This window comes from Triticum aestivum, chromosome 7D (genome assembly GCF_018294505.1).
Source record: "Triticum aestivum cultivar Chinese Spring chromosome 7D, IWGSC CS RefSeq v2.1, whole genome shotgun sequence".
Lineage (NCBI taxonomy): Eukaryota > Viridiplantae > Streptophyta > Magnoliopsida > Poales > Poaceae > Triticum > Triticum aestivum.
The window spans coordinates 51138089-51165777 of NC_057814.1; positions in this window are offsets into that span (position 1 = coordinate 51138089).

A 27689-nucleotide genomic window follows, 5' to 3' on the forward strand; every position below is an offset into this window, starting at 1 on the left:
CGGCCTGTTGTCATTTTCGGCCTGTTAACGCCGGACGTAAACCATGGGCCATATGTGGCCCAACGTCATATCGGGCCCATTAACGGCCCATATAAAAATGACGATAATCTAGCCCGACCGAAGTTCCGGCCTGTTAAAGGCCCGTGTATTAGGTCGGCGCATTTATGGCCCGTCCGAATTTCGGCCTGTCAAAGATCCGCATCGTAAATGGGCCACCATTTCGGCCTGCTAAGTCCAGTGGGTTATTTGGCACAATCAGGGCCCAATCTCACTTTCGGTCTATTAAAGGCCCATGTTTTTTATGGGCTCGAGATATTTACACCTGTAAACGGCCTATTTTTACTGAGGGCCCAAATTATGTTTAGGCCTGTTAAAGGCCCACTATGGGCACAGGCCTACCAGAAAAATATGAAAGCTTATGCTGATTTAGGCCCAGATATTTTTAGTGGGCTACATGCCAATTTCGGCCCGTAATCGTTTTTAGCCCAATTGGAATGGGCCCGACGAATGTTGGCATGTTGGGCTCCTACGAAGCTTTCGGCCGAATACATTACTAAGATAAACCTACACTATACAAAAATAGCGTCGTAATTACTGCAGCCTGAGGCAGCATCATAAATGTTGTATCACAACAAAATAAATTCCAACCATACAACAAAAGGCCTGTTGGCATAAAGTTTACAGTCCTTCCAGATAAAAGCACCATCAGATGTATAGAAGCACAGATCATTTGACCTGAGTGCTAATGTTTCAGGCTGTAGAATCTGATGGAGCAGCACGATCTCCACCTTTTTTCCGCCATTGCTCTTGAACAACGAAGCGAATGTCTGATAGTCTGGTTTCAAAACCATTCATATCTTGACGACATTTCTCAACCACTATTCTTGTTTCCGAAACAACGTCCATTAGGGATTGGACTTGTGTCTGGAGCACAGATATATCACTCTGTCTAGCAGGAAGATTTTGTTCAGTAGGCGATTTGGACGAGGTTACCTTGACAACCAACCCAGAATTACGCAGGAAGGTGCTTTTTGCACTGTTAGTGGAGAGATACTGACGCACTGCAGCAAGAGGTGACATTGTGCCTGTAGTAGCCTCGTCACCTTCAGGTGGTTGTGGCTGTTCAATCATTTGTTCCATAGCTTCCTGAAAGTTTGAACTTGTAGATTAGTGTACCAGATAAGTTACTAATGAGACAAAAACAAACAAAGTAGGTTAAACGTTTATACATAACTTATTTTGGTGAACTACTGTAATACATTAGCATGTATTGTAGTGCCAACTACATAATAAAATCACTTTCGGAACATATGTCCATGTAGCATGCCTACTGTATTGTCTATTTCCTCACATTCGTTGACATCTAAGGATAAAGAGACATGGTTTAAAGTAGGATGAACATAGTATGACATCATTCATATCATGGGCAAACAGATATAAAACAAACAGGCTATTTTATCATTGTGTGCGCACGTGAACATAACAACTAGATTACAGATCAAGACCAAAAGAATATCCTTCATCTCTTTTAAACCATGTAAGGTGAAATGATACGTTAAGACAACTGTGAATAAAAGTGAACAGAGTAACTGACATTGGCTGCAAACCAAGTAGTTAAATGAACACATCACAGTACCAATCAGTTCAAGGCAGGAGGAGTAAGGACTTACAACAGCGGCTTGAACTGGTGTGCTCATGCCCTTCATCTTGCTGGTGTGGCAATCCTTGAAGATTTGCACTGCATTCGGTTCAGGTTCTTTTTGGTCCGCACGGGCTTTCCTCTGTATTTGGAACAAGTCAATATAGATACGATAATATGGCACAAAAAAAGAAGGAAGTAGCAGCTATTTACAAGAGCCTCGCAGTGTGCAATATAGCTACGAGATCCTGTTGTCTGTTGGAATTTCACTTTAGAACGGTTGGTTTTGTTCTTCAAACAGTTAGCCTAGAAGAAGATACACTTGTAAGGCACATACATAAATACAAGTTCAATATGTGGTCTGATCAAATACATATAGCCTACCTGATACTTTGGATCAGACCAGTGTTTAACGAGGGCTGTCCAGTCTTCATCTGTAATATATTCCACTGGAGATGTTTGGGCGATTTCATTGTTAGCCTTGCCTTCAAAGTGAGATTTTCTAAGGTGGTACCGATACTGTCGCAGAGCAGACTGAAAAACATGAGTGCATGCTTGTTTAGTTGCATCATCTTTCGGATCCAACTTGAACCTCATCTGTTGAAAAAAGAATGTGAGTCTTATTAGGAGGAAGCTAGAAAGTATGGGACAGAGCAAGACAATATTACTAATTGCGATGAATAACATTACTTACGGATAAATGGTCAAGGAAGGTGTTAAACTGGGTATTGTCTTTCTCATTCCTGTACTGGATCCACGTTGGGAGGATACGTGCATGACACCTAACGGCAACGGCTGCCTCTGATACTAACTTGGCTGACTCTGTAGCATCACGTGGCCTTTTTAAACCTGCCTCAAAATGGATCTCCATTCTTCCTCCTTTAGATTTTGTTAATCTGTCAAGCATTATCCCTGATGTCTGTTTCCGCTTGCGCCGTGGTGCTAGTTCAACAACGAATATGGAAAGTGTTAGTGTACATCAAACTGTGAGAGTACATATAAAGGAGCATGCAACTGCAACTTGACTCGGTCAGGTACCGTCTTGGTGTTGATGCTCATGAGGTTCATCTGATCTTGCCAAGTCCTGTTGTGTCAGCAGTGCTTCGGAAGTAGTGTTAGGTGTGAAGGCAGCTTGGGAACTGGCCAGTTCCGGAGCAAACGAACGAGTAACTGGTTGAGATGCTGGTACAGTTGAAGCGGATGCTGCAGCTGGTGGAGCAGGTGATACTGTGTTTGTAGATTTAGCCGGTGGACTTGGACCTTCTACTGCACTATAAGTACCAGCAGAATCTCGACGGCAGAACCTTTTCCGTTTCACCCGACGAGTAACAGCACTCCCTACTATATTATTTTCCTTGCTCTTTTTTGACTTTGCCATGTCAAGCTGTACCCACAACACAAAAGAATAAAATCACTCTTCAGAACTCATTGATGCATGATACAGACAAGCAATACTTTGATGTAAGACAACCGTATGAGGATGGAATATGTAAGAAAAACAGGACGGCATGACATATTCACAGCTACGATGTGCAAACTAAGCAGAAGGATTTTCAAGAAAATAGAAGTAATGCAAGCTAGACACCATATGAAAGATGCAACCAATATTACTCTGCCAAGTTAAAAGTGTCTTGTCATAAGTGGCAATTCGAAAAATTAGAAGCAGTACAACGTAGAAATCAATGCAAGATGCAACCACTATCAAACTGCCATGTTAAAAGCGTCCAATCATGAGTGACTGATGCGGGATACACAACAGCAGTACTTTGATGTAAGAACATGGTATGATAGATAGATGCAGTGTATTCTAGACACAGAAAGCCATGTCATATGCACATGTATAACGTATAAACTCAGCAGGTGCAATTTAATCAAAATAGAAGAAATACAGGCTAGACAACATATGCAACATGAAACCAATTATCACACTGTCAACTTAGAGCAAGCACCTGCGATGGTGGAGTACGGGAGATGAACTCATCATGTAGACTTGGGACTTCAACTTCATTAGCAGTAGCAGTGGCAAATCTAGAGAGTCTCTGTTTGCGTCGGTGCGGAGGACCACCAACATCCCCTAACTTACTCTTTTCCTTCCTATTTTCTGATATTGCCTTATGAAGTCAAAACCACAAGAAGATGAATAAAATTAGCTCTGCATAACTGGTTGATGCATGATACAGACGAACACTACTTTGATGTAAGGCAAGCGCAGGATAGGAGGATGGAATATATACAAAAAAGACAGCGTTTCATATTCACACGTACGATAGGAGGATGGAATATGTATGAAAAAACAGTAAGCGGAAGGCATTTCAACAAAATTAGAAGAAATGAAAGCTAGGCACCATATGAACATGCAACCAATATCACTCTATCAGGTAAAAAGTGTCTCGTCGTAAGTGCCATTTCAAGAAATTAGAAGCAGTACAAGCTAGAAGACAATGCAAGATGCAACCTACATCACAGTCCCAAGTTAAATGTGTCTTATGGGTAAGTGATCGTTGCAGGTATAAGTTGTAAGCTACGCAGATGCAATTCAACATAATCAGAAGCAATACAAACTAGACATCATACGGAAAACGCAACCACGTATAACAGTTCCAAGTAAGAGCAAGCACCTGTGATGGTGGAGTAGGGGAGATGTGCTCATCATGTACACGTATGTTCTAGAAACAGGAACACGTGTCATATTCACAGGCATTATGTGTAAAGTAAGCAGATGCAATTCAAGTTAGAAGCAATACAAGCTAGACATCATACGCAACATGCAACCACATATAATAGTGTCAAGTTAGAGCAAGCACCTGTGATGGTGGAGTAGGGGAGATGTGCTCATCATCTACACAGCTACGTTGACTGTCCAGCCTTGTGTTGTCTTGCGAATCTTGTTGGGAGGATGGCGGAGTAGAATCTGTAGAGACCCCCTGTTTGAGTTGCTCCGAAGGACCACCATCATCCACTGCCGGACTAATTTCCTTCAGCTGTAATGATTTTGCATTGTGAAGTCAAACCGATAAGAAAAAGGAATAAAATTCGCTCTTCAGAACTCATTCATGCATGATACTGACGAACACTACTCGGATGAAAGGCAAACACATGATGCGAGGATGGAATATGTATGAAAAACAGGATGGTGTGACATATTCACACCTATGATGTGGTAACTAAGCAGAAGGCATTTCAACAAATTAGAAGCACTGCAAGCTAGACACCATATGAAAGATGCAACCAATATCACTCTGCCAAGTTCAAACTGTATGGCGTTTCAACAAATTAGAAGCAGTACATGCTAGAAATCATATGCAAGACACAACCAATATCACAGTGGCGACTTAAAGGTGCCTTATCATAAGTGACTGATGCGGGATATGCAAGAATAGTAGTCTGATGTAGAAACAGGAACACATGTCATATTCACAGGCATTATGTGTAAAGTAAGCAGATGCAATTCAACAAAGTTAGAAGCAATACAAGCTAGACATCATACGCAACATGCAACCACATATAATAGTGCCAAGTTAGAGCAAGCACCTGTGATGGTGGAGTAGGGGAGATGTGCTCATCATCTACACAGCTACGTTGACTGTCTAGCCTTGCGTTGTCTTGCGAATCTTGTTGGGAGGATGGCGGAGTAGAATCTGTAGAGAACCTCCGTTTCAGTTGCTCGGAAGGACCACCATCATCCAATGCCTTGCCAATTTCCTTCAGCTTTATTGATTTTGCATTGTGAGGTCATACCGACAAGAAAAAGGAATATCATTCGCTCTTCAGAACTCATTCATGCATGATACTGACGAACACTACTCTGATGAAAGGCAAAGTCATGATACGAGGATGGAATATGTACGAAAAAATGGACGGCTTGACATATTCACACCTATGATGTGGTAACTAAGCAGAAGGCACTTCAACAAATTAGAAACACTGCAAGACACCATATGGAAGGTGCAATCAATATCACTCTGCCAAGTTAAAACTGTCTCGTCATAGGTGGCGTTCATCAAACTAGAAGCAATACATGCTAGAAATCATATTCAAGACGCAAACCAATATCACACTGCCAACTTAAAGGTGTCCCATCATAAGTGACTGATGCAGGATACACAAGAAGAGTAGTTTCATGTAAGAACATGGTGTGATAGACAGATATAGTATGTACCAAAAACAGGAAAGCGTGTCATATTCACATGTATCATGTGTAAGCTAAGCAGATGCAGTTTACACTAATTAGGAGCAATACGAGCTAGACACCATATGCAACATGCAACCAGATATCACACTGCCAAGTTAGAGCAAGCACCTTGGATGGTGGAGTAGGGGAGCGGAGACTTGGACCTTGTAATGCACTATCAGTACAAGGAGAATCGGTACAGATGCTCCGTTTACGTTGCTGCAGAGGACCACCATCATCGCCTTCCTTACTCTTTTCCTTCCTCTTTCTTGATTTTGCCTTGTCAAGTCAAACCCACAAGAAAAAGGAATAAAATTTGCTCTTCAGAACTCATTGATGCATGATACTGACGAACACTACTTTCATGTAAGGCAGCCGCATGATAGGAGGATGGAATATGTATGAAAAACAGGACGGCGTGACATATTGACATGTATGATGTATAAAGTGTAAACTAAGCACAAGGTGCTTGAACTTGTTAGAATCGATGCAAGCTAGAAACCATATGAAAGATGAAACCAATATCACTCTGCCAAATTAAAAGGGTGCCCTAACAAATGTATTTGACCAAATTAGAAGCAATACATGGCAACAGGCTAGAAATAATATGCAATATGCAACGAATAAAGGTGACTCATCGTAAGTGATTGATGCAGGATACAGAAGAGAGGTAGTTTCATGTAAGAACAAGGTTAACACATAGATGTAGTGTGTACCAAAAATAGGAAGGCATGTCATATTCACAGGTATAGTGTGTAAACTAAGCAGATGCAATTTACCCTAATTAGAAGCATTACAAGCTAGACACCGTATGCAACATGCAACCACATATCACACTGCGAAGTTAGAGCAAGCACCTGTGATGGTGGTGTAGGGGAAGTGCGGTCTTCAGGTACAGAGCTACGTTCAATATCTTCATTTAGGCTTGCTGTTTCTTGAGAATCATGTGGAGAGGATGAAATTGCATTCTTTATAAGAGTATTGCGTCTCATATTAACCCACGCGCGTGACTGTCTCATCATAAGCGATAGACGCAGGATACACAAGAACAGTAGTTTGATGTAAGAACATGGTGTGATAGGCAGATGTAGTATGTACCAAAAACAGGAAGGCGTGTCATATTCACATGTATAATGTGTAAGCTAAGGAGATGCAATTTAACAAATTAGGAGCATTGATGAGGGATACACAAGAAAAGTAGTTTGATGTAAGAACATGGTTAATAGAAAGACGTAGTATGTACCAAAAACAGGAAGGCATGTCATATTCACAGGTATAATGTGTTAACTAAGCAGATGCAATTTACCCTAATTAGAAGCATTACAAGGTAGACACCATATGCAACATGCAACCACATATCACACTGCCAAGTAAGAGCAAGCACCTGCGATGGTGGTGTGGGGGAATTGCGGTGATCAACTAGAGAGCTACGTTGACTATCTTCATTTAGCCTTGCTGTTTCTTGAGAATCATGTGGGGAGGATGACACTGCACTCTTTAAACGAGTAGGGCGTCTCACAGTAACCCACTCGGGTGACTGTCTCATCATAAGTGATTGACGAGGGATACAAAAGAGCATTAGTTTGATGTACGAACATGGTTAATAGACATATGTAGTATGTATCAAAAACAGGAAGGCATGTCATTATCAAAGGTATAATGTGTAAAGTAAGCAGATGCAATTTAACCAAATTGGAAGCAATACAAGCTAGACACCATATGCAACATGCAACCACATTTGACAGCGCGAAGTTAAAGCAAGCACCTGGGATGGTTGTGTGTGGCAATTGAGATCATCAACTGCAGAGCTACGTTTACTGTCTCCAACTGCTGACACTGCACCCATTAGAGCGCTGAAACGCTTAGTGCTTATCTTCGAATTACACTGGAGCGACTTCTGTCTTTTCTTTTCTGCATTCATCAACACTGCGTCAGAGTCTGAAATACCCATGCATAAAAAACAATAGTGTGAGTATGGGTGAAGTGTGTGCACAATTAGTACAGTGTAAAGGTAGCAGATAGCAGGTCGGTGAGAAATAAATGACGGGAGACATATGATAGCTCTACAACATGCATGGCACACTAAATTACTACAGGATTCTATGAAAATAACAGTCGACTGAAAGCAAATAGGTCAGTCCATTTTTTCTGCACCGTCCGATGTACAAAGAACGGGCAGATCGCCTTCATCTACCTCCAGCCAGTCAGTGTTGACGATCTTCCTCGAAACGCCAGCGACCACCGGCCCAGTATTCCTCCCCTGCCTGCGCCCTCCCCTCGACCTCACCGCACCGCCGTGCTTGGCACCGCCCCCCGGCCATCCATTCAAGCCCCGCCGACCTCCAGATCGGGCGCAAGCAGCTCCTGCGCCCCACACCCCTATGATAGACACCGATGCGCCGCTTCCCCGGGGAACAGGCGGACTAGGTGCTCCGCGCGCCTAAGCGGGTGCTGCTTCTTTTAATTGCGGTTCGACTGACCCTGAATTGAAATCCAGGCGGGCTACTGACCTCTAGCAAAGGTGAAATAGTAAAAGGGAGGAAACCTTGTGCATTTAGTATCACGAAGAAGATGCAGTAAGAAGCGCTCAACTAGTTTCTTTCGTGGGATGAATACGGTGTGAGCGGAGACGTAAGATTTGCACGAATAAGGGAAGAGGAGTACCTCTTTCTGCTGGCAGTGCTGTGTCCTCCTTCTGTTTTTCCGACGATCTTCTTGTTGTTCGCCGGAAACCAGAAGTTGTGGAGGACGGTGCAGCCTTGGACGAACCCATGGCCAAGTTGTTGAGTGTGGTGCGGTGGCCGTCTGTCGGCGGCGGGGAAGCAGATCCGAGGCGGCGAACGACGGCGTAGCGGGAACAGCTCCGGTGCGGTGGACGGTTGCGACAGTGGAGCCGCAGCAGTGAGGCGCAGGACGGCGTGGTCGGAGTGGTTCTGGTACGGCGCACGTCGGCGTCGGCGTCGTGGAGGCAGCTCTGCCTCGGCTTCAGCTGCTAAGTCCTTGAGGGCGTTGCGGTTGCGGTTGCGTTGGACGACGACGTCGGGGTACCGGCTCCGGCGTGATGGAGGAGGGCGGCGGTGGATTGGCCGCTATGGGGTGGAGGACGGAGGAGGCTGGGGTTTCGCGGCTGGTGGAGAGGGCGTTTTCGCGCCCACGGAGTATGAATGGGGAAACGGAGGGAGGCGGGGAACTAAGGGGGAACAATGTTTCGGTTTGAGACGCGCTTGTTTGAAATTTGGGGAAAGTTACAAACTTTGCCCCCATCTAAAATTTCGGACATATTGCGGGTTGGGGGTAGGACAGTCATGTCAGGTGTCCCAAATGTGGGCGGGATAGATTTCGGCCGAGCGCATGGGTAGGCGCCCACGGCGTATGAATGCTTCTCGGAGGCGGTTGAGACTGGCGTCTTGGTGAAGTTACAAACCTACCCCGGTTTAGACCTTTGGACATCGGGCCGATAGGCTACACGGGCCAGAGTCAGGACAGTAATTTCCTACCACCAAAACATTAGTCTCGCGCGGTTTCGGGTGACCAGAGGCCTATTTGGCGCTTCGTTCAATATTTGGGAGCAGAAGCATTAACGTTTTCGGTTCTCTTGAATTGAACTTTCAGGATTTGTCAAACTTCACAAATCTTTACTCTTGAAAATCCTAAAGCTACGATTATTTTGGAATGGAGGGGGTACATTTGAATATACATTGTACACGAGTATATATTAAAAAATATGCAACTTACCTCAGTTCATGCATGGTTCCAGATATAATCTCCTTGGTTGCAAAAAAAAGTTAGATATGCGTATGAATATATATAGCATGTTCAAACTCACAACAAAGATTGATGCCCCCTTTTACATCTGATTTACAAATGCCATTATCTCGGGTTCAAATAGATGAATGCACTTCCTATGAATTCGAATCTTCGAAACCCCCTTTATGTTGAATTCGACATGTATTCTATTTCGTAGCTAGCAATTTGGAATGTATCCATGCAAGTGACAAATGTATAAAGTGCTTCACACTAACAACATGGAGTGCACTAATTAATGTTTATATATGAATTGCAAAAGCATCCATTGCCTGTATTTCAAACCGCTCTCACTCTATGGATCGATAATATGAAATAAACACATGCACATGCTAGAATTCAATAGAGTATGGGTGTCTGATAGACCGATTTTCGTCCATACGCAATTTGCAAAATTCATGATCTCATCCAAAAATAATAATGCCATTTATATTTTAATTTAATGCGTAGAACCGCCTTTTACACGTAGATGCACTATGCCTCGCCCCGTTCTCACAAACGCGTTATATATCTCTCTATCTAACGCATAAGTGCACACACTTTATATGCATCGGCATTTCTCTTTCACACATGCTCACAATCTCTCTCAGGGTGTCGGGGTGTCTCACGCACATGCTCTCTCTGTTTCTCTCTCTCTCTCTTTCTGACTACTATGTACCACTCTTTTCACTAATCTCAGTTGGAAAACACTATTTCTCTCACATGCATATATACACATGCACGGTCTCTACTAGCCCTCTATACGCACATATATGTGCCTACGTGTCTCCCGCACGCACATTATCTTTAGGCCTCTCTCGCACACATTGCCCCCCCCGACACACCTCTCTCTTAGTAGTTGGCAGATATGATTTCATCATATCATTCGGTAGGATATCCCTGGCTGTTAGGCTGGATGGTAATACGAGGCAAAGTTTTACCCTAGTTCGGATCGGACCCTTGCAGTTGAAGAAAGAGCCTACTCCTGGTACTGTATATTAGTGATAGGGGTGTGTACAAAGTACACGTGAATACCAGGCATTGTGCGTGTGTGTATACTATCGACGAACTAGCCCCCAAGCTTGTATAACATACTAAGGGCCTAGGGTTACAAATCATATATAGTCGGCTTATCACCAGTGGGGATAGAGTCCTCCGCGACTCTGGTAGCTTCGTGTTGTACGCCGAGTCCTCCACATGGGTCTTCGTATAACACGTCTCGGTCCAACCTATATGTGGCGCAGGATGGAACCGACCCATGAGTCTTCATGTTGACCCACCACAACTAGAAATGATGTGCCCACCACACCACACACGCAATCGGCCACTAAGAAAATAAGCATATACAATAGTACAACGGTATCTAGCTCACGATACGTCTCCATATTTTGTTGATGACACTGACGGACTTTGCATTTGATGCGTGCTCCGTATTTTGTTGACGACACTTACGGTCATTGTATTTGAAGCGAAAGCACGATATGGTCACTGGACTTCAGAATAAGCTCATCACGGTCACCACATACATTTTGTCGTGCTAACCAACATGTGGTTGGATGGTTAGAGGACAGTGGTTTCTCGAGCCCACCAAGGTTAAAGTCCCGGTGCTCGCATTTATCTTGTGTTAATTTCAGTATTTTCCGGCGATGTACGTTCAGTGGGAGGAGACGTTCCACTCGACTACGAGGCACCTATGGTGACTTCGTAAAATCTCAAGATCATATATGCTGGCCCACTCTCTCGAAGGTGCTCATAGGGGTAGGGTTCGCGTGTGTGCGCTTATAGCGGTGAGTGCTTGCGCGTATATATGAGCCCTTGCGTCTGTACCGTGTTAAACAAATACATATCATGATTATACGGTCACTGGCTCACCCGTACAACTCCGTATTTTGTTGATGACACAATCAATTGACCAGTCAAACGTTCCACGCGGCGCAACTAGTGTTGCACCATCGGGGCGCGTAACCGTGGGGCCCACCTGTCAGCCCGTATATGAAAGAAAGAAATGGTAGTTTGAGTCTGTACTGTGTTAATAAAATAGGAGTACATTTTAGGGTGATCATACGGTCACTGGCTCACCATACAGCTCCGTAATTTGTTGATAACACGATCAATTGACCAGTCAAACGGTCCACATTCAGCAGCGCACATTACCATAGGGCCCACCCGTCAGCGCGTATATGAAGGACAGAAATGGTAATAAATTAGTGGTCGGTGGGTATTCGAAGTCGTGAGACCTCTGGTTGGCAGTCACCGGCGGTTGGGGGGCGTTCATTGGGCGGTGGGGTGGGGATCCCCGGAGAAAAAGCTCGGCGGGGGGGGGGGGGCTAGAGGGATGGCCGGTGCGGCGGCGGACCGGCGGTGGGGAGTGGTTTCGGGGAGGGCGGGCCGGCCGCGGGCGGCGGGGGCTGGCGGTTCGGCCGGTGGTGGCTGGCGGCTCAGGGGGGTGGAGTTTGATGATAAACTGGAGGCCCTTGATTTCGTATCCAACGGCTGGAAAATCTAATGACCAGAGATGAAAAAGTCAGTCGACTGACGTGTAGCCTCACCCCGCACGTACACATGCACGCACGCAAGACACGCACGCATGTAGGCGTGCAACACTGACACGTACACACGCACGCATGCTGGCGTGCAACACTGACACGTACACATGCACTCACGAACACACGCACGTACGCACCCATGCATGCAACACTGAAACGTACCCTTGCACGCACGCAACACTCGCACGCCTGCATGCACACAGCACACGACGCAAGACACACGCTCAACCTATACGTGCATGCACCCTTTGTTAAGGACATGGATTGTTACGGGTATTAATCAATCTTATCTGTGATAAGCAGAACATTGATGTTTGCAGCGGTCTTTATGAATCACAACGTATCGAACGGGCTATCAACATAGTAGGCTTATCTACATGAAAAAGATGACGTCACACTCAATGAACAATCATCGGTTTATGAAATGCCCGCTTCTGACCGCCCTGGCCCACCAAAGGTTCCTCTGCTGTGCGCTGCCTGCGTTGGGTCACTGACATGCAGGCCATGCACCCAAAGAGCCCACACGTCAGTGGAAGAACGGCGCGGTGTCCTAGGTCAGAGTCGAGGGCGCCACTCGCGGCACGCCCGGCTGAACACGCCTCCGTGCCGCATTCAAACGCCTCCATGAAACCCGCCCGTGTGGAAGCCGAGAAACCCACTCTGGACACACGTCCGTTCATGACCGGGCCGGCGTTAAACGCAACGCCGGCCGAGCTCCTCCCGTCCGCCGTCTATTTAATCTCCTATTTAAACGAGGCCAAACGCCGGCCAAGAATCGCACACCTCCGCCGCTCCCCTATCTCCTCCACCATTTTGTCCACTCTTACAATGGCTTACGAAGAGTAGTTATTCCGCATCCAAGCCGGCTGGGTAGCCCGCCGGATACGAGCTATGCAGCTCGCTGATCCACCTCCCTCCCCTCGCCCGACGGAGCCAGTTGCCGCCCCAAGCCGGCGCGCGGTTCAGCAACTCGCCGCTCCAGGCCAGCTCGACGAGGAGCGGCGCACGGGCGTCGTTGCTGCCGTCCACGCCGCCGCCTCGTACCGCGTCTCCCGTTTCTGTGGCCGAGACTCCCATGCCGGCGGCCGCGCCATGCAAGCAGCGACAGAAGCCGGGTGCGCGGAGAGCGACGAGTCGGTGGCCAGCGCCTCCGCGTCCGCCGCCATCATCGAGGAGAAGTAGAACACGGGAGGCCGCCGCCGCTTGGGTCCCATGAAGGCCACCGCGGAGGCGACGCCGGCGTACACAGCAGGTGTCTTGCCGGATCCTTTTGTTGCGAGGACCTTCGTCGACCCCGCATGGGCTCCACGGAAGAGGGGAATGTTAGGATGAACTCGAGCCGGTGCCGGCCATGGCGAAGTAGTGGCCGGTGATGAACTCGAACCGGTGCCGGCCACCATCATCTTCGGCACCAGCCAATGATATCAGTTGGGCAGTGGGGAAGCGAGCCGTCCTTTGCGCTGAAGCATATACCTCCGGGGCTCCCGGCAGTCCGGTGATCGTGCTGCCGGACATGAGGAACACAAATCGATCGGCGGGCGACCATTTAGGCCAGGTATTATATACCTGTGCTGTCCAGAACTAGCACCGCGTAGTTCATTTGAATGTAATGAAATCCGTCATGTTTGTATGAAAATCCGGTATTTTATATGATTTCCGTCGTTGTTTATATGAAATATCAGTTTGTCTACGTGTTTGCGTGAATTTCGTCCGGTTGGTTGAGTTGCTGTCATAATGTGTGCGGCTACGGTTGGATGGCGTAATTTGCGGGTCGCCGGTCGGTCTGCGGGCGGCTCGGGCGGCGTTGTGGGACAAAAAAACACAGCTCGTGCGAGCTCGTCTCCAACGTGCGCGCTGGAGGATGCATGACAGCATGAGCACCCGAGCCATTCCTCGTTCATCGGTGGCAAAGGCACCGGTGGACAAAAGGGTCGCCAATATTTTGGCTACCCCGGGCAAGATCCAAACAGCCCCTCCCAACAGATTCAAATCCCTCGTTCGCCGTGGAATTTTGCCATGTGTTGTTTTCATGGACTAGCAAGATGCCCGTGCATTGCACGGAACATCAAGATGCATTTTTTTACAAACTCCCGCATGCATGCAAGGGATAATTAATGTCCTCCTTTGCTAGTACCACGAGGCAAACACCATTAATATTGCATCGATTAGTGTTAGTGGCCTTGTATATCTGCAAATTGTAATTTTGATAGTGGCCCCTTGTATATAAAAATGGAGGGAGAAAGATGAGAGATAAGGTGAGGAGGAGTGGGGCGTGGTGGTGACTGGTGGTCGGACTGGGCGGAGGCATGGGGATGGACGGCGCATTATGTCTAGGTTTGTATCTCTCTCACACACACCCACGTAGGTGGGGGACGTGCACGAAGAGAAGAGGTGCACGCACGGCGCACGTACTCCCGTCTCTTTCCCAACCACACCCGCGCGGGTACACGGTGGAGCTCATTTCTGTACGAAAAAGGCAGCCCACGTGGTAATTTGGCACGTGTACTGGTTGTCCACTTGGTGGAGGGAGGATCGTCTACCACGGGTGAACAAACAAATTGCGACTTGACGCGTTATGTTAAATTAAAAAAAGAGGCAAACCATGTGGGGCCTACCTTAGAGGCAAGGCTCTATACACTGGAGTACTTTTGATGTGTCCCGTCAACTCGCAGAACGAGGAGAAGCTTGCTTAGTACGCCGTCTCCCCCGCCCACGGGCGCGGTGGCTCGCAGGATGAGGTGAAGCTTGCTTACGAGTAGTAGTAGTACTACTACTACTGTACGCCTTTACGCCCGCTCCCTCGCCCACGCGCGCGGTGGCTCGCAGCACGAGGAGAAAATTTTACTACTCCCTCCGTTTACTCCTCGTCCCTACTACGTACTTTGGTTAGTACTCCCTCCATTTACTTATACAAGGCCACTATAAAAAATACATTTTGCATCTATACAAGGCCACAAATAGTAATCGAGACAAAAGTTACTACTCCCTCCTTTCCAGTTTATGGCTCAATTTCAAAATCTCTCCAACCAAGGTAGACGGTGAGTGGTCGAATTAATTTCGTAGTTTGCACAAGTAATTAGTACGCTCGTTTTTCTCAAGAAGTTATGTTTACCGAGGCATTAATTAGAACGAATGCATGAATGACCACTAAATTTCCATGAACTTGTACATGCATTGGTTAGTTTCCTCTTGACACTGCTTGCGTCGGGTGATCTAACGCACCTCGAAATCCAACATGTAATGGTACTACTACTAGTATAGTAGAATTGAGACTTATCAAACGGAAAAACGAATGTTTTTTAGATGAGCCCTATAAACCCTAGTGGGTACGTACTCCGTAAAAACAGATTTTTCCAAAACTAAGTCGCTCCCTTTCATGAATTCTGTAGTATACTCCTCCGTCGACGCTCCCTTTCATGAATTCTGTACTTCCTGTCGCCGACATGTGGGACATATAGCAACCGGGTCGACGTGTCAAGCACCAAATAACAGTGCAGAACAGCAGGGGGGACGCACCCCACTCGTACCGGCCCAGTAGTAGTAATGAGCAATGAGACGTCAAATCACAATGCCGCACCTTCCCAGACGGACGAAGCAACCATTATTTCACACTTCGGTTCGCCATCATCTCAAACCACGTAGTATTGCTTCTGCCTCAAGAGGGACACGCGCATCGCCTTGGTACATCATGACACGTGGGACCGCATGACAGGCCATGCTCCCCCGCCGATCGCTCGGTAAAATCACCTCATTTTTACTATACTTCCTCCGTATCGGTTTACTACATGGCATGCACGTCGTTCTAGGTTGAGAATTTAACTGGCTATATATGTGATGAACAGTACTCTAGCCTTTTAAAAAATGTATACTTTTGTACAGTAGTACTATCGATGGATTGCGCCATGGAGCAAAAATTGAAATTAAAAAAAGGTGGTACATATAGAGAGCGCTCGTCGCCAAATTATGCATATAGTACTATTAAAAAAGCTAGTACGTGCTTAATTGGGGTGCTAAATTCTATTAAAGAAATACTAGTAGTATGTACATACTGAAGAGTTAAAGTAACGAGAAGAAACATAACATAGTTCTGCTGGGGGCTCAGCACAACACACCCCTCAAATTAAACTAAGCACACCTGAAATTAAACTATGCAACTAATCCGGTAGACACTGCATTAGAAGTTTAGAACCACCATGAGCAACGACACTGCCACCTTACTCGGAGTCCTCGTCCACGTCCTCGACTTCGTCCTTGTCCCTCTTCCTCTTGGCCGATACTTCTTTGCTTGAACCGCACACTTGGCTGTTGCTCTTCATCCAACCCTTGTAGATATTGAAACAAAGGTAGCCATCCATTGCAGCGTAGTGGATGTGGTCTATATCTAGTACATTCCGCTGCCATGCATGACGATGAAACGTGTAATGAGGTTTCTCCAGTTTACGGTACGAAGGATGAACCATGGCTCCTGCCAGGGTCAGCATTGAAGGCTGACGAGAGGGCACCAGCCGATTCTTCTGGAGGTCGAAGGGGTTGCCTACAACGAGGCCTATCCGACCCAGGACTTCTTTGTCGTTCTTAAAGTCTACAGTAACGAATTTCACTGTTTTGTCCTTGAGGAAGTTCTTAAAATCCTGGCACTCAACGTCGGCATGGCATATGTGGTAGACCAAGCAAACGTTATGTACGCAAACCTGGATCACGGCGGGCTTCTTCCTCTCTTCGTCCTTTAGATCCTTCTCTCGTCCCAGGACTGTGGTGTACTCAACATCTAGCCCAGCGACCCACTCATCATCTGAGTTTTCGAACATGCGTCTGAAGCGAGAAAGGCATCCTTTCACCGTCGCGGAAGAACGGGTGTAGATGACGTCGAACTCATCGCCGGTGATGGTTCTAACCTTGTACTCACCGCCGATCGTGGAGATTTGGGACGCCATGGATTTGGGAGGAGGGTTAGGATTAGTGGAACTGCCGTAATGTGAATGGACGGGACGACTAGGAGCGAACCGCCGTAGTATTGAAGGACGTGCGGGGACGAGTAGGAGCGAACTGCCAGCGTGCGAACGGCAGGGTAGTGGCTTTCCATTCTCCCATGATACGGGCTTCCGAGAGCCCTTGGATCTGAGATCGAACGGTTGCATGGCGTGATTCTAGACCTATGGGTGAATATCCTATCCTGGAGGGTTATTCTGCAAATTTTCAGCAACTTAGCATGCGACCGTTTGATCTCAGATCCAAGGGCTGCCAGCAGCCCGTATCATGGTCGCGCCTACCACGACCGTCGCGTCGCTCGCGCGGTCGCGCCCTTGGAGATTTAACACGGTGCGTTAGGCTATCTGATGTTGGCATGTCATACATAGTCATCACTTAGTCACTCATACTACAACAAGGTTGGCTATAAGGTTGGCTATAAGTGTATTTTTTACTCCTCTCTATCTCTTTCTTCGTACTCCCTCCGTCCCATAATATAAGAACGTTTTTGACACTAGTGTAGTGCCAAAAACGTTCTTATATTATGGGACACAGGGAGTACTAGTATTTATTGCATTTGCCAAGGAGTGACCTCTTCCAATGAAATGGTGTTGCTAAGTTTGCTTCATTTAATTAGCTATAGACTCAAAATTGTCTTTTCACCTAGGTACACGCGCTTAGCACCGTTTCTTCCTTGGGTCACCAAACTAGTCTCTCTCTTCTTGATTAACTTGCCACATCAGACTTTATGCCTATGTGGCAAGCTTAAGCACCTGTAGGAGCAAGTAAAAGTAAGTACAATAGTGCGCTTTACATGGCATTTTTGCATATGTGGAGGAAAGAGAGGCAAGGAAAAAGTGGAGAAGTGGGCTCTCATGCAAGAGCCAGCCTCTACTACATGGTGGAGCATTGGGAGAGGCACCTGTATGGAGGTGGTCAGGAATCGGGAGACTCACGCCGGTCGTAGCGCCGCAGTTAAAATGATAATGGCAAGTCAAATCACGGGGCCCCACCTGTCCAGCAGTAACTCGCTGTCAAATCACACAGCCCTACGTTTGCAGCAGCCTACTCCCTCGTCTTCTCGCGTCTCTGTCGAACCGACTAGGCGGAACTGCCCCGCCTACCGCGCAGGAAAAGCCCCGCCCTCGACTTTTAAATACAACTACATCCGCTTAAGAATCCAATGATATACTTTTTGTGACATAGTAACTCATATTTAGTTAGTCAAATGGATGACCTAGAACTACGTGCAGGCCCTATAAACCGAGACGCCTAAAAATAAAAAACCGAGACGGAGAGGGTAGTTCAGCACGTATCTTTTTAGATCAATATAGTCGGGATTCACCAAGGAGCAAAACCAAGTGGTAGGCTGCTCCTGTCGTGTTGGCGTAGCAACTCAAGCAGGGTCAGTCCGCACACGAAATGGCGACACACTTAACAGGACCCCTTTGGCCGACATGTGGCTCATCCACCGTCTTGTTCCACGTGCGATGCACCAAATTACAGTTCGGAGCAGCGGTTGGAATTGGAGGCACCCCGGTCGTAGCGCCGCAGTAGTAGAAAATGAGCGATGAGGGGTCAAATCACAAAGCCCCACCTTTCCCGCATTAAGCTGGACGGACGAAGCAACCATCATTTCACTCTAGGGCGCAAGAGCATAAAGAAAAGAGAAAACAATGATGCGTGCGGCAGCTACCTAGGGCACCCTAGGGTAGGGGTCTCCACTACAGATCCTTTTTTTTAAAGCGCCTCCACTACAAATCGGCTTCTCCCTCGTCCTCTTGAAGAAAACCGATGATGAGTGCGGCGGTAGGGTTTGTAGGAGTACTACGGCGTGCGGGGCCACGTCGTAGTAAACGGGTTCGAGTCGACGCCTTAAATATGTGTGGGCCGCTTGGTTTTACGGGAACGAGGCAGCATTTTGGGTTCGGGGACCAGTGGAGATATAGTACGTACAAAAAATTGTGGACGTAGGTTCGACCGAAAGGCAATGATGCATGGGCCCTGCATTTTGATATACCCGGGGCCGCGTGAAATTTGCTACTCTACTCAAAACTAGTAAGGTACACATGTATTGAACGCATGAGATTTCGAAACCAAATTATGAATAAATACACACTATAGCATGTAAAGCTTTGAGTCATATATGCATGATGTAGATGTTCGTTTAGTTCTTATAGTTCATCTCATTCAAAATCAATTAGTTTTATAAAAATGTTAAGATTCATGGGGTTGTGCATTGTAAATCATAAAGTAAAAAACAAATAATGGCAATTCATTTAGAAAAAATAATCAATTATGATACAGAAGATTCTAGAACAAAGGAGAAGTGCTTGTGTTTTGAGGTTTGTGCATTATGCTTAAGTTCAACCATGGAGTCTTCTAAATTGTACATGTGGCAGATCTGGTGGAATGTTGATGATATCCAACGGCCAGTAGTGCTCGGATTTGCCTATCTCTGCACTGTCGGGTTAGCTTCATCCAGCGACCATCTTTCAAAGTTATTGGCACACTATATAGTTCTTGTGCCATAGTTGCATGTTTTGGAAAAAAGCTACTAGTGGGTTGTACTATCTATTTAGGAATAGAAGATGTATACATGGAAGTTGTAGGGAAAGAGATGACATGGAGCATCTCAATTCCTATGAGTAGGGATTGGAAAAGAGATGTCATTTGGTTCACATCATAGGAACTTTTCTATTGAATCTAGAGATGACATGTATCTCAATTCCTATGAGGAGGGATTAGAAAAGAGATGTAATTTGGTTCATATCATAGGAACTTTTCTATTGAATATACGCTAATGTTTATTTTCCTTTGAAATTAAGGGAGTATAGGAATCCATTCATATGAACCAAGTGGCTCTAAAGCTATAGAAATGATATCATGTTTATTTCCTTTGAAATGTGGAGTATATGAATCTATTCCTATGAACCAATTGGCTCTAAAGGAAAAAATCCTATAAAAATCATATCATATAGAGTTCCTATGATATTCCTCGACACTAAAGGATGCTTGAAATTGCTGCGGGTGATACGATGGTCTTTCTTTGTAGACTCCTCACCCATCTTTATAGTTACCTCTCGAAGATGAATGAAATGATATATACATGGTATTCTACATGTGCAATTTGGTACACGAAAACTCGGTAAAAGTTTGCGAGGTTCGAATTTTCAATAAAGCTATATGCACTGCATTTCGGAACGGAGGGAGCATACGGCAGTTGCTAACACTCACGTGGAAGATTTGTGTGTAGGAGGAGTGGCTGTTCTGTTAAATGACATGGCAAAACTGACACTGTCGGATGCCGATCTAACGGTTCTTACGGCGTTCGTCAGGAAAAGGCTTGTGGCGAACGTTTGTCGGATAATGATTTACGGACACATGCATTGCATTGATACGTGCCCCCCTCTCTCTCACGCACACGCACCCTCACGAGTCACGACTCTCCCGAGTCCTCTCGCAGACTCGCACGTCGCACCCACCGTCTATCTGCAGGTAGACGTCACGCACATATGTGCTCTTCACACCCTACCCTCAGAACTTCTAAAAAACAAAAGACGGCGCGCACATTTTATTTTAGCTCACACGTCACACACTTATACTATTACTCTTGCGGCGAACGTTCTTTGGGCATAGTATATTGTACTCTCACGAAGAGAAGCGGTGCACGCACGCACTAGTTCTCTCACACCCACTCGCGGGTACACGTAGGAGCGCATTTTTTTGAAGCTGGTACAACAAAATCACTCCACTATATATAAAAGCAGGAGCCTTAGCGCTTGCTTTACTAGGGTTCCTCTCGTTCACTCTCTCATGCTCTCCAGATCTAAGCAACACATAGGTGGCCACACTCTCTCTCAGCTCACGGCTGGTCACAAATCCGGCCGGACAACCTCGACCGGGGCAGGGGTGTAGGTGCATCGTTCACGCTGTCGTCGGCGGCGAGGGAGGAGACCAACGGCTGCCCGCGCGTCCCGATCGGCGGCCGTGCCGTTCTCTCCGAGAGAGCGCCGGCTCGGGAGGGCCTCCGACCCCTTCTTCCTCCCTGCGGTATTGTGGCCAAGATGCGGCCTCCCGACGCCGTCTTTGCCACATGCCGACGACCCTCAGGTATATATTCCTTCGAAACCTGCCTTGCTCTACTGCCCCAGCTCCCTTCGTGTGGATCCTTTTCTACTTCCGTCCGCTGTTCCAAAGCCACCTAGACTTCTACTATTATTAGAAGTAAAGCTAGTTCATACAGTCGACTCAAAGCGTTGGTTCAAACAGGGAAGAAAGTGGGAAAGCTGTAGCATGAATCTAGGACTTGGTTCTAAGAGGAAACGGGGGAAAGTAGTAATATCTGTCACTGTTTAAATAACCGTATTTCGTATTTGCGCAAACAGGGATGTCTGTCTCCATATCGTTTCGGGATGTCTGTCTCCGTATCGTTTCTATCCGCGCAATCAAAAGCACACACCTCAGTTTTAGTACAACTGCGCAAAATGAGATGGCTATCCCTCGTTGCCGTCGTCTAACCTCCCGTCTTCAAGGTATCCCTACATTGGTAGTAACTAAGGTAGAATGACCAACGCAATCTAAAAGAAGCTGATTCGTACGTTTTACTTCCTGATTGCAGTGCAGGGACGAGCGAAAACAACTGCATCCTAGTCCGGAATGCACTTTCTACCAGTTCATCCATGGACCGAGGACTAGCTGGCACGGCTGCACGGCGGTTTTTTGGACAGGTGCGCGGACAAGAGGCATTGTGGTCTGCTTATTTCTGCAAATAGCGGTGCTTAAATTTAGTGGAATGCACAAGCATTTCAGCTGGTCAGTACACTGCATGGTTCAGTTCAGCATTCCAGCTGAGACCACAATTATAATTGGTTATTCTGGAATGAGAGAACCTAACCCTGGATGGTGGCAACAAGAAAAAACCAGAGTGAACTCCAGGAAATTTAAGCCTGCCGGGAGGCCCTTTGCTCAGAGAAGCCTTGCTTGTTTTTTCCTGATTTGTAAACCTTCTCACAACTTTGTCTTTTGCTGTGAACTAGTATATGTTTGTTATGTTCTATGAATCATTGAGATGTATAAAATTGCTTAACTTATGCTTTTCAAGTTTTTTATGAAGACGAGTTTAATGTGAGTGTTCCACATGAGCGCTGGACTAGCGTGTGAACGTTTGGAATTTATTACATTGTGGCCTCAATTAACTGCATGAACCACTGTAACAAGATACATAGTTGCTTATATGTCAGACAGCAGATTGTTGATTGTTAGCTGGTCGATAGCCTAGTGTTGAAGCGAGCTGAGCCAATGTGCCGTGTTTTGCACAACTGCTTACAAGTGGGGTAGCACCAACAGTGTTTACAAGTACTTATGTATACGTCGGCGCACGGTTCTCGAACGAGTGCTCTATTTCATCAAAACACACACTGCTCGTATGATAAACCGTGACAACTTATGTCTTACCATGCCATATTCATGAAAAAACTAGTGAGGACGCATCTGTTTCGGCAACAATTACGATGGTTCTCACATGATTCACGGGCACACAAAAGTAGCAGCAGTTCCCATAGACGGATTCAAACAGAGTACTAGCCCCAGAGGGGTCGATAACAGGCAAGGTTCGGATAATTAGACACAATCCAAACTACTATTAAACACTAGCTGGGGCAACTATTTCATGCCTCGATCTAATTTGGGCTGGACACAAGACGGACCTTGCCATGAACATCATCGAGGACGTCCCGCAGCAGCTCAATCCTGTGAACCTTCATGAAGACAACCTTGTGGCCTTGCCACTGATAAACTTGTTTGTGGAGGCATGCCACGTCATCTTCCTGCGTAAGCTTGACAAGAACAGTATGCCTCACAAACGAAGGAGTAGCTTTGAACTTCTTGTGCTTCAGTACACCCTGGACAACACGCCTGACAACAGTGAGGCTGGAATACAACTCTTCATTGGTATAACCGCAAATGGCTTCCAGGATCCAACAGCCTAAGAACTCTGTTTTCCCAGTGCGTATATTCAGGTCGTCCGCCTCATAGCGAGTGACATGTACAACCACACAATCCTTGTCTGCATCAGGGCTCTAATTGAAACAGAAACAAATTCTGAATTACTTTTCAGTATAAGAAACACAAGTTATTTAAACCACTATGTATAGCATGGCATCGAAGCTAATAAAATTTTGCATTATTAATCACCACATACTTCCTTTTCTAAAAAAATCACCACATACTTAGATGAAAAACCACAATCGAGATCGGCAAAGAAGGAAATCACCTTGGGCAGCTCAGCGGGGGGGGGGGGGACACATCCTCGAAGGGGGAAAACTGCTCCTGCAGTGCCACGGGGGCTGTAACCTCAAACGGGGCGTTGACCATCTCAGTAGTGGCCGTGAGCGTATCTGGGGTCGGCTCGGTGGTTGCCTCCATCTTCTTGGAGCTCTCTGTCTCGTGGGGATCAGCCTCCCGCGTCTGCTCCAATATCGGCAGATCTTTGCCTGGTTCTCCTTGGTCCATCATGAAACTGACGAATACTAGGAGACCACTGAAAGGAAAACACAATCGCAATGACAATGAAACAAAAAAGAGAGTGAGGATCGGTTACTGCTTTGCAAAAGTTCTTTTTTTCTCTGAATGAAAATATACCAACATCACGGATCCGCTTACCTTCCCTTCGTTCGGAGAGAAGAACAGTGGCAGATGCGAGTGTTGCCTTTCTTGAAGACGGTGAGGGAGAAGGGGATTCAGTGAAGAGTGAAATGATGGTTGCTTCGTCCGTCAAACTTAGACTGCGGGGAGGTGGGGTTTTGTGATACGACGGCTCGTTACTGCCGCGCTACGACTGGGGTGACTCTCCGCCTGCATACTGCCTTCTAATTTGGTGGATGGCATTTGGGCCCGCGCGCTGCATGGCCCGCATGTCGGTGAACGAAAGTATAACGACATTCAGTAGAGGGAGACGTTTCAATGACCTAGGAGGAGCCGGAAGCGGTAGAGTGTCTCCACTGTACTAGTAGTAATTGTTTTTCTGGGTAGTTGTAGAGTGTCTCCACTGTACTAGTAGTAATTGTTTCTCTCGGCCCAAGACAAAACAGCCCATCCACACTAGTCAATAGTAAAATCAATTCAAAAGCCCATATATTTACTGAATGAGAGGCGCTACCCACACCCAGCACACCCCCCCCCAAAAAACCTGCGTGCTCTTCTTCCTCCTCGCTCCCACCCACCTCACGTCAGCTCGCTCCACTCGTACCCCCAAATTCCTCACCTCACTCCTACAGAAAACACCAGCTCCCCTTCTTCCTCACTCCTACAGAAAACCCCCAGCTCCCCTTCTTCTTCGCTCGCACTACAACTAGGCTCGTCATTCGTTACTCTACTCAAATCCGTGAGCGCGATGCGACGCCCTCGAGGAAAATGGAGTCGGCTGACCCCAGCGCCAAGAAGATGAGGCTCCCGCCAGCGGCGACGCCTGTTGTAGATCCCGCCCCGGCAGCGCGGGGAGAAGCGGCGACCCCGCCCCCACCGGATCCCAGGAACCCGTAGAATCTCGGGTGGACTGCATCAGCGATCTCCCGGACGCCATCCTTGGGGAGATCATCTCGCTTCTCCCCACCAAGGATTGCTGCCGCACGCAAGTCCAATCAATTCGGTGGCGCCCTCTATGGCGCGCCGTGCCCCCTAATCTCGACTGTCGTCAGCTATCTCTCTTCAATGATTTTGAAATCCCCAGAGCCATCATCTCCTCCCACCAGGGCTCCGTTCAAAGCCTCTGCATCCCGTCATGCTACCTGAGCAAGCATACCATGCCCTGCATGGTGGACGCCTGGCTGAAATCCCCTGAATTCACAGAACTACAGCTGCTTGAGTTCTACTATTCCCCTGGAAATCACATACCACATACCGAACGCCATGAACTTGTGCCCTCAGCACCGATGTCCATCTCGCGGTTTTCGTCCTCTCTCCACACCGCCACCTTTTCGCTGTGCTACCTACCAGAAAATCTGGTACTAAACCTTCGACTCCCATTTCTCAAGAAACTTTCACTTGTGCGGGTTCGTATATCGGAGGCCTCATTGCACAGCATCATCCACTCCAGTTGCCCTGCGCTGGAGTGCTTGGTGCTTGTTTTCACAGTTAGAATCGGTTGTCTCCAAATAAAGTCGCCTAACCTTGTAAGAATTCGAATTTCTTTTGACGGAAGGCAGCTCATCATCCAAGATGCCCCTTCACTTCAAAGGTTGATCCTTGATTCTAGTTATTCACCGTTGCAAATAACCGTCCTCTCTGCGCCTAAACTGGAGACCTTGGGTGTAATACATGATCTCTGTGCTCATTTCAATATGGTGTTTGGCTCCACAGTTCTTCAGCTACTTTATATTATCATCTACACTTGTAACCATAAGCTGCATTTTAAATTTCTGCGCATAATTTATATATCATCTTGGAGTACACATTATGTACTAATATTATGTTCTATGCTCAATGAAAAGTTTCTCCATGGATGGCCTATCAATGGTGCTGGATTCTGTCAAGATCTTATATATCCAAATGAATAGTTTTTATCTGAACAAGATTTTTGGCTTGCTGCAATGATTTCCATGTCTGGAGAAGTTGTATATAAAGGTGATAATTTCACGCACATTGGAAGCCCGCATATAGTGTACTAGAATTAACCATTTAGCTGTTGCTCTTTCGACACTCTTCTTTTAGACCTTAACTGTTTTCAATCTTCATGTCTATTTAGGCAACAGGACGGGGTAAGAAAGTTATAACCAATCGGTGGATTCGTAAGCATCGGGATTTTCTCACTTCTCATGAGATTCGATTGAAGACAATAACGCTAGAACGATATGTAGCCAACCATGCAAACATAAGATTTGTCACATTCTTCCTGCTGAATGCGAGGTTACTATTGTCCATCAGGCTTAAGTTTATCAGCAGCATGGTTTTGATGGATGAGTATGTCGAAGAGCAAAAAAAGGAGTTTCAGGTGGGCAAAAGAGTTGCTGAACGTGTCGGGCTTCTATTTACAACATATTGTGGTCATAATCCAGTAAATATTACGACCAAGGATGTTCATTCTATGGACCTGACTGATCCATTTGACTGTGACTGCTGAAAACAGTGCTGGAATTAGATGTTGTTGCCCTTTTCAATCTGGTTTTTTCATAAACCTGATGAACAATTAACCCTCGTGTTTTTGTACAGTTTGTAAGGTGGAGTTAGATGTTCCTGCCCTTTTCAACTCGGTTGTGACTGTCATGTTTTCTTTGAAACAAGGCAAATGGCTTGCCATTCGTTTAATTTAGAGTGAAACATTGTAACAAATCCCAACCAAGGGAAATAAAATCACTCTCGCCGGCTGCTTGAGCTCACTGTGCATTACAGAAGCCAAGTGATTAGCCCCCACCAGCACCCACAAACTTATTTCGAACTAGCACATCAAATGGGCTGTAAATTTTCATAGGAAAGGCTGCATGACCGTGACAGATTTGGATTATGACATTTGGGACCCGTGAGGAAATAGCCTATCCAAGGTGGTGTCGACTTACTAGCCAGTCAACAAACGATTCTGCCTACTAGCCATTGGATTGACATCCAACATCTGTCGTGTATCTTCTATCTCTTGTCTTCTTCTTCCTCCAGCCGCCCAAACCAAACCACCCCGTCAGCTCCGCCTGCTCCCGCCTCCCATGGCTGGCTGCGCCTCCGCCGCCCTATCGTACGTACCCTCCAACGTTGGCCAGTCCCTCCCTCTGTTCCCCCACACGTCCTGTTATTCTCCGGGGACGTCAGCCCCAACACGCACCGGCGCCCGAACCAGTCAACCCTCGTACTCCCCTCCACCTGCGACTGGACCGGCGCATCTTCAACGGCTCCTGTTCGTTCCGTCTAAGGCCTCGCCTTGCGGCCTTGGTTCGTCCGCCGTGCGCGGTGCGCCGCCCTCTTGCGTTGTCAACGTCGTCAACAACCGAGAGGAACAAGGAGATGACTGTACGTGGAGAGGATGACAGTAGGGACCCACCAGCGTCATGGCAGTACGCAAGCAAGTGCCTCTATAGTACAAGCCCAAAAATATGGTTCCTCCTAATGGTTGGACATCTGGGGCTCTCGCCATTGTCAACGTAGTCAATAAACGAGAGAATTACACTACGAGCGGCTGACACCAGGGACCCAGCAAGTCACGCAGTTTTTTTTGAGGAACAAGCAGTTGTTATTTATACTAGTTTTAGCGACGGATCAGGGTATCAACGGGGCTGTGCGGGGGCTGTGGCCCGTCTAGCCAGGGTTTTATTTATGTTTACCACATCATGAGCCCAGTTGTGTTTTTTTCTTGCTGAAAATGGCTAGCCCAGTTCTATTTTTTTAAAAGAAATACCCAAACAAGGCCTACTTGCTTTATCGGCCCTGCTGGGCTGCAAATCTTTTAAGACGAGGAGAGTTTCATTCGGTTTGCCCAGAAATGGGCTGTACATTTTTTAAACAGATCAAACCGGGAATGAGTTTCAATTTTTTTCATTACAAGATCTTAAATTCCATTGATTTTTATGCGTGGACAATTATTTGGATTTTATATTTATAT